Source organism: Gallus gallus, chromosome 4, assembly GCF_016699485.2.
Source record: "Gallus gallus isolate bGalGal1 chromosome 4, bGalGal1.mat.broiler.GRCg7b, whole genome shotgun sequence".
NCBI lineage: Eukaryota > Metazoa > Chordata > Aves > Galliformes > Phasianidae > Gallus > Gallus gallus.
Genome location: NC_052535.1, coordinates 73,194,310 through 73,210,749, shown reverse-complemented (window position 1 = coordinate 73,210,749; position 16,440 = coordinate 73,194,310).

The window sequence follows — 16,440 nt, the reverse complement described above, 5'->3', positions numbered from 1 at the left end:
CAATAATGACTAATTGCTTCAGGAGAGCACAGTAATTCTGATGACACTCATTTATCAGGTAAGGGAGAAGAGAAACTTGGACCTTATAGCAAAGTCAGCCATCCCATTTTAGCAGCCGTATTTTACTTTATAAAGTGTAGGTCAGCAAAGAGAGCCTCTCCTACCCTGTCTAAAGTAATAGATAAGCCTTTCTGAAGATTAGGAGTGAATAGCATGAATGTTGTACCAAAGGATGCACTTTTTTTTGCACAGCCTCTGTCCTTATCTAGTTCATCTAATGTCGATGACTATTATCCATAGGAAAAGCCTCAGTGCACTGTCAGTTAAAGGAACTGTTTCCATGTCTGCAAACAATGCTTCTCAGTCTTGTTGCTATCTCCTGAAACCTACCTAGCTAATGTAACCAGGAGTATTTTGTGATACTGTATTACATATTCATGCCCATGGGAGAGGGATCCCATCAGGGGGAATACAGAGCTGGGAGCTGTGCTTCTCTCAGAGCTTACTCAGAGAACAGTTCTCTTGCCAGTTGTCTCTGCCATGCTGGGGACCTCCCCAAAGGCCACAGCTCTCCCTTCCTCCTGCAGGACATGCTGGCCCTACCTACTGCTCTGGTGGGCCTGCAGGTAGAAGTCCTGCAGAAGGAAAAAGGAGGCACAGAGGCAAGTTTTTGAGAAGTGAGAACTCAAAAACATCACTAAGGCCCAAATATGGTGTCACTGGAGGAAGTACTGGAGGGACCTCACTGCCCTCTTCCTGAGGGACGTGGCAGTTGTCCTTCTGTCCCTTCTCCACGTGTTTGTGAACCAGGAGGAATCAGGTGCACCCCATGGACAATGCAAGCCATGGGAGCAGATAACCTATTCTGTCTTTCTTGTGATGCAAAATGTTTACTTATCTCAGATGGCATAGCAGTCAGTGGGGTGATGATCTTGTAGTTACCTGTGCAAGACTAGAGGATCAGAAACCTTGCATGTAAAAGGGAATGACCAACTGTCTCTTTGGTCAGTTCACCATTGAATTCCACTCTGTCTGCTTATATACCTCTAGATGGCTTCCAGATAATTGACTTAGCTGGTACCTGCAAGATTTCATGCTGTACATAGTCTTGATGGAAATGCTCTCACTTTTAAAGCTGTGGCCATTCTGGTTGAAAGCCTCTGGGACAAACCTGCTTTGCACTGAAGGGAGAAGAGGTTTCACTTGACCTCTTCCTTAGTAGCCAGTACTCTGTCTTCATGTAAGCAGTCTCCATGGGGTTTTGAGCTGCCACCTGCACTTAGAAAATCTGGGCCAGACTTCAGGTGCTGTGGATTGTTGTCACCCTGGAGGTCAAATGTCTATAAGAGAGAAGCATCTACAGCAAGAATGCTGTAAAGGTGTACATGTACATCACATACAATGCTGCCTTTGTTACATCTCGATAATATATTTGCCACTTTTACTTTAGGCAGTAGCTGATATGAACTTAACTCGTCCCAAGACTGTTCTCAAAACTGGCTCTACATACAGAGATATATAACTCACTTGTCACCATTAGCATGAAAGAGCATACTGATGAGTGCGTTCGCATTCCAAGAGCTGGGTTTTACTTTCTACAGCTGCTGGTTATCATTCTCAAATCACCCCAGCATTATGAATAGCACACCTCAGAAACAGGCCCACAAAATTCTGATCCTTGTTCACTCCCCATTGATGCTATAGAAGATATAGAGGGGAGCAATGATAAAAAACATTGCATGCCTGAATATTCCTGTTTCCTACTGTAATGATAAATAAATAGATAAATAGATAATTCTGATAGACCTACCAAGCCAATGACTATAGCGGGTTCTTATAGAAACACAGCTCTAAGCTAAGGGGAGTCAGTCAGTGCTCTTTGGGCAGATTAGATAAACGATTAATGCTTGGCAGCTGGTTTCCTTGTTTCGTGGTGATTTTTTCTAACATTATGCCTTCTATTCAGAGCTCAAATATGAGAGGAGGAAAACTTTGAATAGCGTCATCTTGAAGCAGTCACAAGTCTAAGGTGCACTGGGTATGTGTATTTATGGCTGATGCTAACTATTCAAGAAAGGGCACATTGAGTGGGAGCTGACTCTGGTGAAGCAGAAGATGGCAGTGTCCCTAACTTCATGGTAGTTTGCTCCTGTTTTGCAACAGCTCTTTCCAGCTGGAGAATCACCTACAGTCGTGATAAGTCAGTGATAAAATAACCAGCAGAGAAGGAGGGGTGCTTCTGAGTTTGCCAGACCCCAAACAGCTGGTTTGTGCCAAGATGTTGTACCAGGAACACCATGGTTCAGTACAAAACACTGGAGAGCTGTTCATCTTTCTACTGCGCTCTTCCAAAGGGAAAGGATAGAGCACAGGCTGAGATGCCATATTCTCTGTATATTTGCAGCCTGTGAGTTGGTTTGCTCTTCCTATATACTGATGCAAAACATCTCAAGCGTTCTTATCTTTGTGTTGTTCTTCTCAGCCCTTCTTTTTAAAGATATCACTCTTGTCCGTGACCTTCTGATTCTGGGATTTAGTGTCCAAATTCCTGTCCTTCTCTGAGAGAATATCCTCTTTCATTTGTTACTGTGTTCTGGTTTAAAAACCATGAAAACAACTCCAAAAGAAAAAAGCTTTTTTGTCTACATTTACTCTCCATATTTATATGCACATCATTTTGCCACAGCATAGATGGGCTTATGCTTCAAAATGATGTGTTTTATGTATGCTTACTTCGTGTGTTTGAAAGAATCCGCAATTCCTTATTTTTAATTTCCCTGCTTACCCAGTCAGGCTGTTTGGTAATAACCTTTTTGTTGAGCAACATTTCCTGCAGGTGACAGCTCTGCATGCACGGGTACCGAATTCCTCAGCTTCTTATTTAAAGCATTATTTTAACCATGTCAATATTATCTCCAACAGAACCATTGGCTATTCTCCCCTTGGAGGAGAGCACCTGTTATCGTGTTCTTCTGGTAAATATTTTAACACAGGACTCTCAACTTACAACTCAGTATTTCTTACTGCAAGCGCTTTCTGGCAATGCACCTGAGATTACCCATTTTTAATTGTCCTCACAAACAAAGAAACTCTGGACAATAGCACTAATAATCCCAAACCACTACATTTTTATCTCCAGTGCAAAGGAAGAAACCCATAGCAGCCTTACACCTTAGGCTAACCTTACAGTTCCTGGAATTGTCCCCCTGGGTTTTTCACTCAGCTATTTTTTGTTTATTTATTTATTTATGGCGCATCTGATGGTATTTTTTTTTCCTCTGTTGAGGTCGTCCCCACATAACACAGCTCTGAACTGCTGTCTAGATTTTTCCATAGGTAACCTATAGAGCAGACGCAGTATTTCGTGCTTCAAGGATTTAGGAACAACCAGTTTATCCCATTCCAACACGATTATTACAGGCATGGTGTGTATGTTGCATAGAACAACCAGTACCGACAGCTGGCACTACTTTTCTTAGAATCATGGAATTGCAAAATGATTTGGGCTGGAGGGGACCTTAAAGACCATGCAGTTCCAAACCCTGCCATCATCAGAGACATCTTCCAGTAGATCAGGCTGGCCAGGGCCCAACCAACCTGGCTTTGAATGCTTCCAGGGATGGGGCACCCACAGCTTCTCTGGTCAACTTTCTTTTTGCAAGTCTCATTATATTGTGGCTCCTGCAATCATCCTCTCTTAAACACTGAAAACCTCTTGAGCACCAGTGCATAGGAAAGGCTGTCCTAAGACAGGTTACAAGTCAAACTACACAGCCTTCTGTGGGCTGTAGCATACGAGAGGAATTGCAAGAACAGGACAAATAGAGCAGCAAACATTGCTAAGAATACTCTTAAAGCCTTCTGCAATCAATACCCAATGTCTTGAGCCAGCCATGGAGCTTGTGTTTTCCACATTTTATTTTACCATGTATTACTGGAACCATACTCACTACATAATCTGATATAATCTCACATAGCTCCTTCCAAGATTGCATTTTGTAGGCTTTTCCTTGTAGTGCCTATTTTTGCCTGGATGTTGAATGGAATGTCTATTGTGGCAGTCACATTTCTCTTCAAAACTCACAGCCAGTCAGAGCACACATTTTGTTAGCTTTCATATGGTTTGGCTCTGAGATGGGTGGAGGCAAAGGCCTTGGAAGCAAATTTGCAAGGCGTGTTTCTACGGCAAGATCCAATCTCTTTTTCTTATAGACACAGTTTAAGACAAATGAATCTGGATCTTGATGTGCCGGGGAAGTGCTGCAGTCTGGATCACACCTCTCTGAGGGCTGTGCATCCTCACTCATTGCTTTCTGCCTTCCACATCATGTACTAATAAACAAGAGCAGGAAAAATATTGAGGAAGATGTATTACATCTCAGACTACTCTGTAATCTGCCATCTCCAAATATCTCTAATGCTGGTCCCTGCCAGCAGTATTAGCTAGCACATTGGTATTCCTATGCAGAAATAGGAACAGCAGCTCAGTATTGTGGTGCAAAAGTCAGCAGATGCTTCTTTAAAAAAACCGAGAGTGGATCAGGAAGAAAAAAACGTTGTGTGTAACCTTTGTGTGCCTTCAGATTCCCATTCTGCAAAATGTGAATTGCAAAACTGAGCCCCACTTGAAAGAAAAATGATAAGCTTAAGTAATTCATGCAGTGTAATTCATCAATATCAGTATGAGGAAGGGAAATTGGGTACCAGTGCTACAAGCTCCGGATTGTTATTAAAATTAGATTTCTGTTCTCGTATTAATTGTTGTGCTTATTCACGGAGCTGCTTTGGTAGGAGAGCACCTGTGTCCCACTGGTCGGGATGTAAACGTACAATCAAAGCTGCTCCAAGTGCTTCCAGAGCTGCTGCTCAGGGCTAGTTGGAGCAGAGTGGTTCTCCTGGGTCTTCTCTGCCACCAGCGCTACCGGCCAGCATGACAGGCTTTCCCATGGAATTCCTTCCTTCTTTCCTCCTCCTCTACCCTAACTACAGCTCTCAATATATTTTATTGTTACTACAGTTATTCAAAAGACCCATTGGCAAGCTTCCCTCTTATGGTAAGGTGAACATGCAAGACCACCACTGAGCAATCAATCTGAAGGATGCAAACATTTGTGTTGAGTACGACTCTACGCTGACAAGGGGAAATGGTTTTAAGTTGAAGGAGGGAAGATTTAGGTTGGATGTTCGGGGGGAAGTCCTTTACTATGAGAGTGGTGAGGTGCTGGAACGGGCTGCCCAGAGAGGCTGTGGATGCCCCGTCCCTGGAGATGTTCAAGGCCAGGTTGGATGGGGCGCTGGGCAGCCTGGTCTAGTATTAAATGGGGAGGCTGGTGGCCCTGCCTGTGGCAGGGGGGTTGGAGATTCATGATCCTTGAGGTCCCTTCCAACCTGGGCCATTCTGTAGTTCTGTGATGCACTGGCACAGTTTGAAGCAGCTAAGGCAGAAGAAAACTCCCTCTATTCTTTATTCTGATATGGAAAAGTTCAGAGAGAGAGAGAGAGATACACAGGAGAGAGCTATGATAAATTATCTTTAAGTTTGCACTCTCACTCTGCATGCTGCATAGCCCTCAGGAGCATAAGTTAATGTTCCAGTAAGATGAAAAAGAGATAGAGTTTTGGGAGCTGGTGCCACCTATATACACACTGAATATCAATGTCATTTATTTCACCTGACATGCTTACACAAATATGTTAAACTTCAAGAAAATTAGCTTTTCATCTTACTCTAGAAAGCTGAATTTGAGCTTTGGAAAGAAACCACAGAGCAATTCTTTATTTGTTAGAAAGCTTTAGCTGCCTTCTGAAATAAGGTGCTGCTGAGAATAGATGCATTGATCAAAGCTGCTCTGATCAGAGGGGCCATTGGCTTTGTTCTTGGTGTGGGTTTTCTGTTTATGTTTGTTCTTTTGTTTGTCTCAGCTTGTTTCCCTGACTCCTTTCCCTTCCCCTCTCTCCCACACAAGTTTTGCCTTTTTTTTTTCCTGATGAGAGCTCACGGATATCAGCAGTGAATGACCTGTGGCTGTGGGGACAGTACTGCTAAATGTAGTGCTACGGATTTGCCATGCGGTGTCTCAGTCTTGGACCACAGTTCTAAGCAGAAGAAGGATCTGGCCCACGCTTCTTTTGGGTCTGCACCATTGTCTCTGCTCTGATTTAACACAGTCCCTAAGAGCCAGCAAAAGCTGGCCGCCTTCATTCCTCATAAGCCTCCATTATGTGGCTTACAAAAACCGGATGCCTTGCAGCTTCATTCTCAGTCCCCCAGCCACCCAATCCCCATCCAGTTGGTATTTTTCAATTCAAGCATTTTTGTTCTCAGAAGCAGGTGAGATGCAAGATTAAACAATCATTTCACAACCACCTTTCAAATACCTGCCAGAGATTTCTCCAATTAAGTTAATCCTCCTCTCTTTCCCTCTCACACAAACATTTTGTATGGAAGTAAATTCTGTAATTAGTCACCTAAATCCTCTAATCCCACCTGTCTGGCTCTGAATCCTGGCAGCTGGTTCAGTGGGCACAGGATGGGGTGAGCCCAGATCCTCAGGGCTCTGAGGCTGCTGCTTTCCACAGCAAGGGGGATGCTGTAGAGATGCAGCTCATCCTGGGGCTGCCACCTGGCCCCGCAGCCTCTAGGGGGGGAGAAACTCTGCCATTGGGAAGCATGTGCTTTGGTCTGCATTCTGTCCAAAGATCCCCTTTCCCAATAACAGAAATAAAAGCATAGAATAATTTAGTTGGAAGGGAACGATAAAGGTCATCTAGTCCAACTGCCCTGCATTGAACAGGGACACCTACAGCTTGATCAGGTGCTCAGAGCCCCATCCAGCCTGACCTTGAGTGTCTCCAGGGATGTAGCATCCACCACAGCTCTGGGCAACCTGTACCAGTGCCATCAGTGGCGAAAGCTGCTAGCTGGATGTGGTTTGACACAGCCCACATCACAATATCAGGATGTGTAACTGTCCAGAAAATCAAAGCAGACCTTCCCTGGCCATGATGGAGTGGTGTTGATCAGGTAGCTGTCTTCAGACGTGAAGCAGTTAACACAAAGTGTTCATAATTAGACTTCATATTAGCTCTCAATTAAGGTGAGCGGGGGAATGTTCACACCTCTCTCAGTGCTATTATTTCAGCCTTACTGGCTGGCAGGCTCAACAAGACAGCAATGTATCCTTGTCATGGGGACCAGCTGTCCCTGCTTAGGTGAAACAGTCCCTTTTTTGTCATTCTGTCCCATTAAAATAATTCATCAACTCCAATGCATTTTAGTGGGGCTAATGGTGCGACCCTTTTTTTCCCTTCAAATGTCCCTACTAATTACTTCTACATATTGCTGTCTTTGTTATATGTTAAAATATTTTGCAAGTTCTCTTTTTTTCCCAAAAGAAAAAAAAATTGCAATAAACAACAACCTGTTTCTAATACAAACCTTTTTGGGAGGTGATAAGTCACTATTGGATTATTTTGTCTTTTCAAACACATTGCAGTTAATTGCTTTTTGGGCAAATGTCTGTCAACACCCTCTGCTGGATGGAGTCCAAATGCTCCAATTGTATATCACAGACGGTGGTGTGGACATCTGGCCTTCATTCTGTGGGACTGCAGGTAAAGAAGCAAATGGGAAGGTTGGGAATCAGTAACTTTAGAAACTTATCTGTTGAATACCAGGGAGGGGGGAAAGGGAAGAGAAAAGTTGGAAGGGGCCTACAAAGATCAAGTCCAACCATGTGACCACTTCTGAGCTAAGCAAAAGTTAAAGCATGTTACTGAGGGCATTATCCAAATGCCTTTTGAAGGCTGACAGTCATGGGGCATTGACTATCTCTCTAGGAAACCTGTTCCAGTGTTTGGTCACGCTCATGACAAATTTGCCTTAATGTCCAGCCTGAACCTCACCTGGTGCAGCTTTGTGCCATTCCCACACATTCCAAATATGTATCTTAAGCTATAGACTCAAGCCATATAGGAAAGTGATATAGGTAATTTGTGGAAGGTTATACAATGCTCAAAAATCAGACTGCGTGAAAGATTAGACAATCTTCAGATCATTGAACTTGTTTTTAGAAGTCAGCGAGCTACATTTGAAAGGACAACTTCATTTCTGCATCCATCTAAGGGAGGTCCTCAGCAAAGAGAAATCTCTCCCGGTTGCTTTAAAGACCACCTATGCTGCTTTTGAGGCTCACTTATGCAGTGGCTACCACTGATAGATGTGAGATTGCAGACAGATGCAGAGACGTTCGAGCTTGCCTTGATTTCAGAGCAAGACGTGGGCAGCATCCTACAGGTAGCCAAGGGTGATGCTGAGGAAGGCAGCTGCTAGCTGCCCACAGAGGTGGCTCAGTTCTGAACAGACGGTGAAGTTACTGACGTTGAGAAGAATGAAATGAAGGTCAACAAAATCAATATTAAGATGTGTCACAGTAAGATATTTCCCTCATATCTCCTCTCCTCTCTTGGAAAATGCCTTTCTCAAACACAAGGATCCGAAAGATAAGACTGGTGGGGCATTTCCACAAGGACAGGAGTTCCAGGATGACACACAACAAAACAAAGAAGTGGAACCGACTTCCATAGACCAGCCAGCATTAATCACTGTTGGATGAGCATCTCAGCTTTCTGTGGCATTCCCACTGATAACTGATACAAGAGGAACAAACGTCAAGAGGTAAAAGACTCACTAGGACTGAATTTGCTTTGACTGAATACCCAGGTTTCCCTCAAACCATCCTTTCTCATAAGGTACCACCTTCCTGCCTCTAGCAGAGGGGATGCTGAACGAGAGCCGTGGCTGGGTTTCCAGCTGGTTTCCTCACATCCCATATGTTTCTCAGCAAGAGGGAAGAGCAGGCTCATTATTCAGACAATTGAAAGACGCCCTGATTCATCAGTCAGTTCCTCATGGAAGGCTTCATCATCTCTGCTGTAAGGGGTTTCAGCTCCAGCATGATCCTTATACTCATTTCAAGGGACTTCTTCTCTCATTCTTTCTTTATTTCCTTTAAATTCAAATGAGTGAGTTCAATCAGCCTGATGACAATAAGATAATAGATTCACACCTATGAGAGTATTCAGAAATCTACCTTTCATATGACCTTGTGCCACGCCATTAAGAGAGACTAACACTGAGAAAATTTGGTGTGAAACTACGCAAATAAGCCGTGCTCAGTGAACAAGAACCTGGTTTTCACCTAGATAAAAGTTACTGAGGCTCACATCAAGATATGGCTCGATCATGTATAATAGCTAAAATATCTAAAGTACCTCAAGTGATACAAAATCATTAGGATTATCCAAAAGAATCTGAAATCTGAGGCTGACTTCCTCATGTGAATCACACATGTACAAACTGTGGTAAGAAACTTTGCCCGGCATCATTACTTGCAATTACTTTGTCTCCCAACCATTTCCTCTCAGAAATTAAAGGTGCGAATGTGCATATCTAGTTATACATACATACAGGCAGGTGTGTATTATGTGGACATGTTCTTCCTTACCACAGTATGTGCTAATGATGAGAATTAAGTACTTTTTCATCCTTTACAATCTCGGGATCCAGAAGGACTTTCCAAGACCAACGTTGATCCCAGGAATGCTAAACTACTCCCACTAAAGAAAAAGAACTTGCCCCATTGCCCCTACGTATGAAAAACAAACAAACAAACAAACAAACAGGACAGGCAGTTTGCCTTTAGCTTGATAATATTTAACTCATATATAGCATTGGCTATTCTAATCTTCTTATTTTTTTTTTTAAGCAGGGAAAGTATTACTACCGGAGACTGAAGATTTTCTGTTTTTAGTGAAATGCCATGGAGCCTTTACCTTCCACCTGGACAGCCACCAAACTGAAAGGACCTTGGGTTTAATGTCTCATCTCAAGGATATTATAATGTGTTGGCCTCATTATTCACAGCAGAAAAGGCCTTTGTCATGGTCAGATGGCTTTAATGTGTTTCGTATGCTACATAAATTCAAACTTGATGGCTCATTTATTTGTTGGATTGCAGCGTTATTCAACCTAAATGAAGCCTTGGTATTTACTAATAATTTGGGCTCTGGCTCTTGTTTATTTAAGCGAGCAGCGTCCACTGTCTCCTCTGTTGTCTGTATTAAGTTGGGACCCTACTGATCAAGGAACATTATAGAGGGAGCCAAAAAATGCAGAGAAAATAGCTTTCCATTTGTGGACAATTATTTATCCAAGCCTTGAAAGATCAGTATTCCAATATTGCAATTTCTGACATCAATTTTCTCAGGGTCAGAAACAACTTCTCGAGCTTCAACCAAGCCCCAAAATACCCCCGTGAGGAAGTGAGTCATCGTTATCGTCACTTTGAAGAAGGGCGAACTGGAAGTGGTAGGGGGTTAGGTGGCTTATTCCACGTCAGATAAAATTAAAAAGAGACACTGGCTAAAATGCATCCAGAATCCCAATCAGCCTTTTAATGTCAGGGCCATTTCCTGTTGTGATGTGACAACATTCTTTGATAAAACCACATGTAGCCATTATCCAACTAAGTAGGCAAGCCAAAACAAAAATTTTCAGAACACAGATTCTCTTTTGTTGTCTGAAAAATACGAATATATTGCTGTAATAAGGAATGTGTACTACGCACTTAGGTGTGCTGTACATCCTCTGTTCTATCTTACATAAAGACTTCTAGTGTGATGGCTTTTAAATCTGAACTTTTAACTGAAATTCTGGACGAGCTCCCCCAAAGCTGATTTTAGAATCCACACCCAGAAGGATTCTGTGGGAGCAACCTTAAAATTCAGTTATCCATTAGGTCACAATGAGGATCTATCCGATATCTAGACAGAAATGAGTAAATATCCATAGCCAAAAGATATTCATCCTGTCTGAGAAACATACAACAGGATCTTTAATAAACTAAATAACTGCAAGAACCCAAACTGGTGAACAGATTCAGAGTGGGACAGTGTCTGTATGACTAACTCACCTATAAGTGAAAATACACAGACATCCATATAAATACCAAACATTCATTTATGCCACTAATTACACCTTTAAATTAACAGACCCCAATTTTTTTCCTTTTCCCTGTTGATACAGAAAGGGAATAACTCGAATACTTATAAAATCACTGTTCTGGCACCGAGCACTGGTGCCTTGGGCCAGTTCTCCCAGTCCAGTTTCTGGTACCAAGCAGCTGTTGCTCGCTGTTGCTCCAGCCAGTTAATAATTTCCCACTCTACCAAATAACTTTTCAAGTGATTTATTAAGCGATTAGGGGTCTGCTCTGACAAATCAAATGGACTTTATTATCACAGCAGAGGTAATTCAGCCCTGTAGCAGAAGGGAAGGTGCATGTGGAAGTACAACACAAGGTCCTTTTTCAATGCTTTCCTCTTTCCTCTTGGAATTGCAAACTGCATTAGCTGTGATTTAACAATCTGTTTTCTCTTCCTTTCCAGGACAGGCCTGTGTGAGCATCCAGCTTTGCAGGTGTACTGGGCCTGGCTGGGACGGAGTTGCTTCTCTCCACGGCAGCCCATATGGTGCTGTGTTTTGGGTCTGTGTTCAGAACTGTGCTGGTAACGCAGCAGTTGGCTGTTGCTGAGCAGTGCTCTCACACAGTGATAACATTTTTGGCTTCCCTGACTTGGGTCAGCCCATCCCTCACTCCCAACACACACAGCGCATTGACATTAGGAGTATCAGTTGCATGGTCACTATAACTTCATGCCTTATGAGAAGCACATTTGTTTGATGGCCTAGCACCACGTAGGGACATGCAAGGTATAGCAAGCTACAAGAAGTGTTAGATATTTTCAGCATATTTAAAACTAACGTTGAAGCACATACCTTATGCACAGCCCAGCTCCACACACCACGAGCACGAAGCACGGCCGGGGGCCGGGGCCTGGCTAAGGGGCAGCTCTGTAGCTGTTTGGGATCAGATGTTCCATAACCAGCATGGCAGAAACTTCCTGCAGAGTTGTTCGGGCTCACCCCTGTTAACAAAGTTTGGTAATCCTCTAATAAAAAACATCTAATCTGTCTCCGGCTTCTGCAACACACTTCATAACCTTATAATCCTCAGTTTTAATAACATCTGCAGGCTCTGAGAATAAAGCCCTGCTAGTGACACAACAGATGACAGCTCATGGGAGGGAACCCTGGAAGCTGGAGGTGGAAAGTAAAACAAAGGAGAGAAAAGACAGCTTCGGAGAAAATTGATCTTTACCTTTGCTTTTCTTTCTTGTCCCCACTAGAGCAGTTTCTAATGCAGCTGAAGGATTGCTTTCCCTTCAGCAAGGCCACAGTGAAATATACACTGTGTTTTCATTCATTTATTACAAGCATCCTAACACCGAGAAGAGGAACAGTACCGATCCAAGGATTTCTCCGTCTGCTCTGGAAAACAGCTGGTTACCCAATTTAATCAGGGCTGAAGGCCTCCGCATTCATAAAGCAGCCCAGCAGGAGCCTCTTTTTGTACAAATGGGACCATCTTCCTGGGGGAGGGCTGCACCAGCGTTCCTCATTACAGCTAATGGAATGCTATCAAAGCTGCATGCCCCGTGAGCTGAAAACCTTCCTGTAAGCAGGTGGCAATCTCAGTCTTGCTTATTAACGCATGCACTGGAGCTGGTAAATGTATTCCTGTCATGTGTTTTGCCTCATACCAGTTCTCTGTTTTTCTAGACCAAACATGCAGCTTTGGAGATGCCGGGGACGCTTCTACTGCTGGGCTGGAAGAGGGGGACTGCCCTGGGCTGAAATCAGAGCCAGCAGAATGGCTCTGAATCTCTACAGAGGTCACCAAATCCCACAGCATTTGGGAAATTCTGGGTTTGGCATTTGGGTTCCTCCACTCAGTTCAGAGAAAAGAAAATACAAATATAACCAACCCTGAGAGCACCTTCAGGTGGAGGTGACCATTCTGGTGCGCTCCACCCCAGGATGGCCCTGGCTTTAAATATTTGCCAGGTTGGGAAGTTATTTGTCCAAGGGAGGAATTCAGGTGCAAATATTTACCTCAGATAGAAACTTCTGAGGGGAGTTGGGCTAGAGGACCTCTAAAGGTTCCTTCCAACTCTAAGGATTCCATGATTCCACGACTCAGAGTCGGAAAAGATTTACGTTAGAATTCTCCAGCTGGAACATTGAGAACTTAAAGTGCTTTTCTTTGGCTTTCCTTAAAATTCAGCCCACACTGTGGTCCAAGAAAACAATCTTAATGACTTACACTGAAATGTCAGAATGATTTTAAGCAAGGTAAGGAAACTGTTGTGTTGCTAATCCCTGACCGGCTGATCTTAACAAACATGCTCCACAGGAGAACTGAAATACGCATCCAAGGCTTAGGAAAGCTGCATGGAACTGAGAGCTGCTGAGGTCAGGTGGGGGGCCTGGAACCTCACAACTTTCAGAACGTAAATAGGATTTGGGACCTCGTGTTTTCACCGAGACAACAAAACTGGATATAATTAACACACACTGTTAAACTTCGTTAGTCTCCCAGGGTCTCCGCTATGCTTACAAGATCGACCCACTAGAATAAATTTGGCTAAAGAGGTGGGGAACCACTTGATCACAAAAACATTTACTCTACAGAAAAATGCATATTTGTGTTTCCTGCCAGCGTAACAGCATCTGATACAGCGGTGTTACCACAAACTGCCCCAGAAATACTCAAGTGTTCAGGCCCTGGTCCACTCACTGTGATTCACAAAGCAGAGGGGTAACTCAGCAGCAAACCATGCCTTATTTTTGACCTTTCCTTTAATCAAAAGATACCACTAGGTCTGTGGTGAAATACCTGCTTGGAGGAAGCCCATCCCTCCACACGGCACAGCCATTCAGGGCCTACTTCCACAGGGTGCACCTACTCTCCTTTACGTGGAGGCTCTGGCAGCTGTGGGAGTGAGGGTTTATAAAGCTGGTGGAGGCTTGTTTGTGGTGTGGGGTTACGCTTTGTTGGCAGCTATAATGAAGGTGGTGAGGAACATGGGCAAGCTGGGAGGCCTTTGCTCACAGATACTGCTAGTAGATGTACAGTGGATGTAAATCTTATCTTCAAATACTGTCCCACATGTAATCCTTGTGTGCAGGCTTTGGGGAAAGGCCTCCATGGCACTGCTCTGAGGTACAGGGCTGGTGAGAGCTCTGCTCCTGGAAGCAGTGTGTTCCCAGCAGGAGGACGGCCTGCCCTGCGTGCGCAAGCCTGTCTGCGGTTCAGTTGCATCCAGCCCTTCTGTTTGTGGCTTGGATGACAGAACAAGAGAAGGAACTGATTAAATTCACAGCTGATACCACGCTGGAAGGGCTGTAAATGCGCTGTAGGGAAGGATTAGAATTCAAAATGTTCATGGCGAGCTGGAGAAATGGTGAGGGGTGGGGGAAATGAAATAAAAAGAAGGTAACTCAAGACAAAGGTAAAATCCCATACTTGGCAAGAACAGCTACCAAAGTGATAAAAATGGAAGCAATTGCACAGGCAGCAGTTCTGCAGGAGAGGAGTGGGCAAAGAGCACATCGCAGTATGGACAGTAGCAGTGCGAGTGTGCACAGTGCTGTGCTCCGTGTGCTTTGGTGGAGGACTGCAACACCCTCCCAGACGTGGCTGCTGGTGGCTGAACGGGAGCGCAGTCTGCATGTGGGCAACAGCAAAACCCTCTGCAGGTTAACGCTATGCAGCAGAACCGATCGATGTCTAATAAATGAACGGGGAGTTAACGCAAACACCAATAATAACCTGAATGATCTAACAGGTGGGTTTCACCTCTGCTTTCTACATTACGTATTTAGATTTTACATCCACGTGTGGAGATGAAATCCTGGTAAATTAGGCTGACAGAACCAGGAGTTTCTGAGCACAGCTTTTCCAGGATGCCTCCTCACAGCCCCTGTCTCATAACACGGCTTCTTCTCAAGCTATTAAGGAGGAAGCATTTCCATGATGTTTCAAGCTGGTGGTTGCAGGCTTCTTCTTCAATTTTTTTGTGAGAAACTAGTCCCCATAGCACACAGTTTTGTTTCCCTTTTGTGTATTTATTTAACTTGATTTTTTATGAGTAATGCCCTGAAAAGCACATAGCTCTTTCACAAGATTATAAATGGATGCTTATCTCAGGCACCAAACATTCCTTTAAATAGAACCACCAGCTCAAGAAATGGGAATAAACAGGAAGAGAGGCTTGGCCAGCGCCAGGCTTCGCCGTGCCAGAGCAAGGTTTTTCCTTCCCTTGGCGTTTTTGCACCTCACAGCAATTGCAGAATGAGTTCCCACACCTCCATCCTGCAGTGCCAGCCCTGTCCGGCACCACACGGGCACACACTGCCTGCTGACACCCCAAACTGAAGGACTGCGTTAGGTTTCCAGCGATCCTGGCTCCACTTCCCTCCGGCTACAAACATCCCTTCTTTTCACACAGCCAGACGTGGAGAGCAGCAGCCAGCCCCGCTACCTCCTGGGCAAGACGTAAGGCTGCTTTGGCTGGCTGTCACTTCTATGGATCGTCGCCCTGCCGTAAAGTCCCTGAGAGCAGAGCCTGTGCAGGGGAAACAGGCAGGGCTGCTGCTTCCTATGAAGGGATGCTCCTCCACACAGCACTCCTTCATCACGTTTAACTCTGTGTGTGACAAATCAAACCGAGAGAAGCTGCAGCAGCGCCACCCTCAGAGCAGCCAGCCCAGAAGGGCACAGCAGGGACTGAGATCCCGGCGCACATTGGCAGTCAGTGTTCCTCCAGCCAGAAGCGGTTGGTTGGTTGGGACCATCAGGCCATTACTTGTCTCCTCTTTTCAAGCAGGAAACTAAAACATGACGGTGGGCACCAGTAGGCCTTAAGGACACACCTTCTTGCTGCTCGGCTACTGCCATCCTGAAGAAATGCGATTGCCAGGGTGGTTTGGCTTTCACTCTGGGGAGCAATCACATTTCTTGTGGAGTGCACCTTTCCAGCAGCAGCCCACAGCCTCTGTTTCCTCATGGTTTTGTCCATTTCTGCCCAGCCCTGCCTGTGCAGCGCATCAGAAGAGCCCTGCAGAGCACAGCCAGGGCCTCCCAGGCTTCAGGGACAGAACCCCAGCTGGTGGACAACAGCGCAAACGCTGCTGAACTCAGCATTACTGCGTGTAAGCAGCTACACTTCTGACCCCAGTTCCTATTTCAAAATGCCTTCTGTATGGACCTCACCAGTGCAGAGGCTGCCAGGAATGGACTCAGGGCTGGGTGTGTGCTATGCACTCTGAGCATCGGTGCCCCGAGGGAGAGACATCAGCTGCCCCGTTCCACAGACCAGGATCTGCAGCCCAGGACTGAGCAGCAAGTTTGGTACCACGTCCCAAGCAGAACTGAACCCGGTCTTTTCCAGCAGTCAATCCCATCAGGAGATGTTCCTTTAGTGATACTCTCCCTCGCAGGGGAAGACAAACACAGCTAAGCATCCTGGATCTGA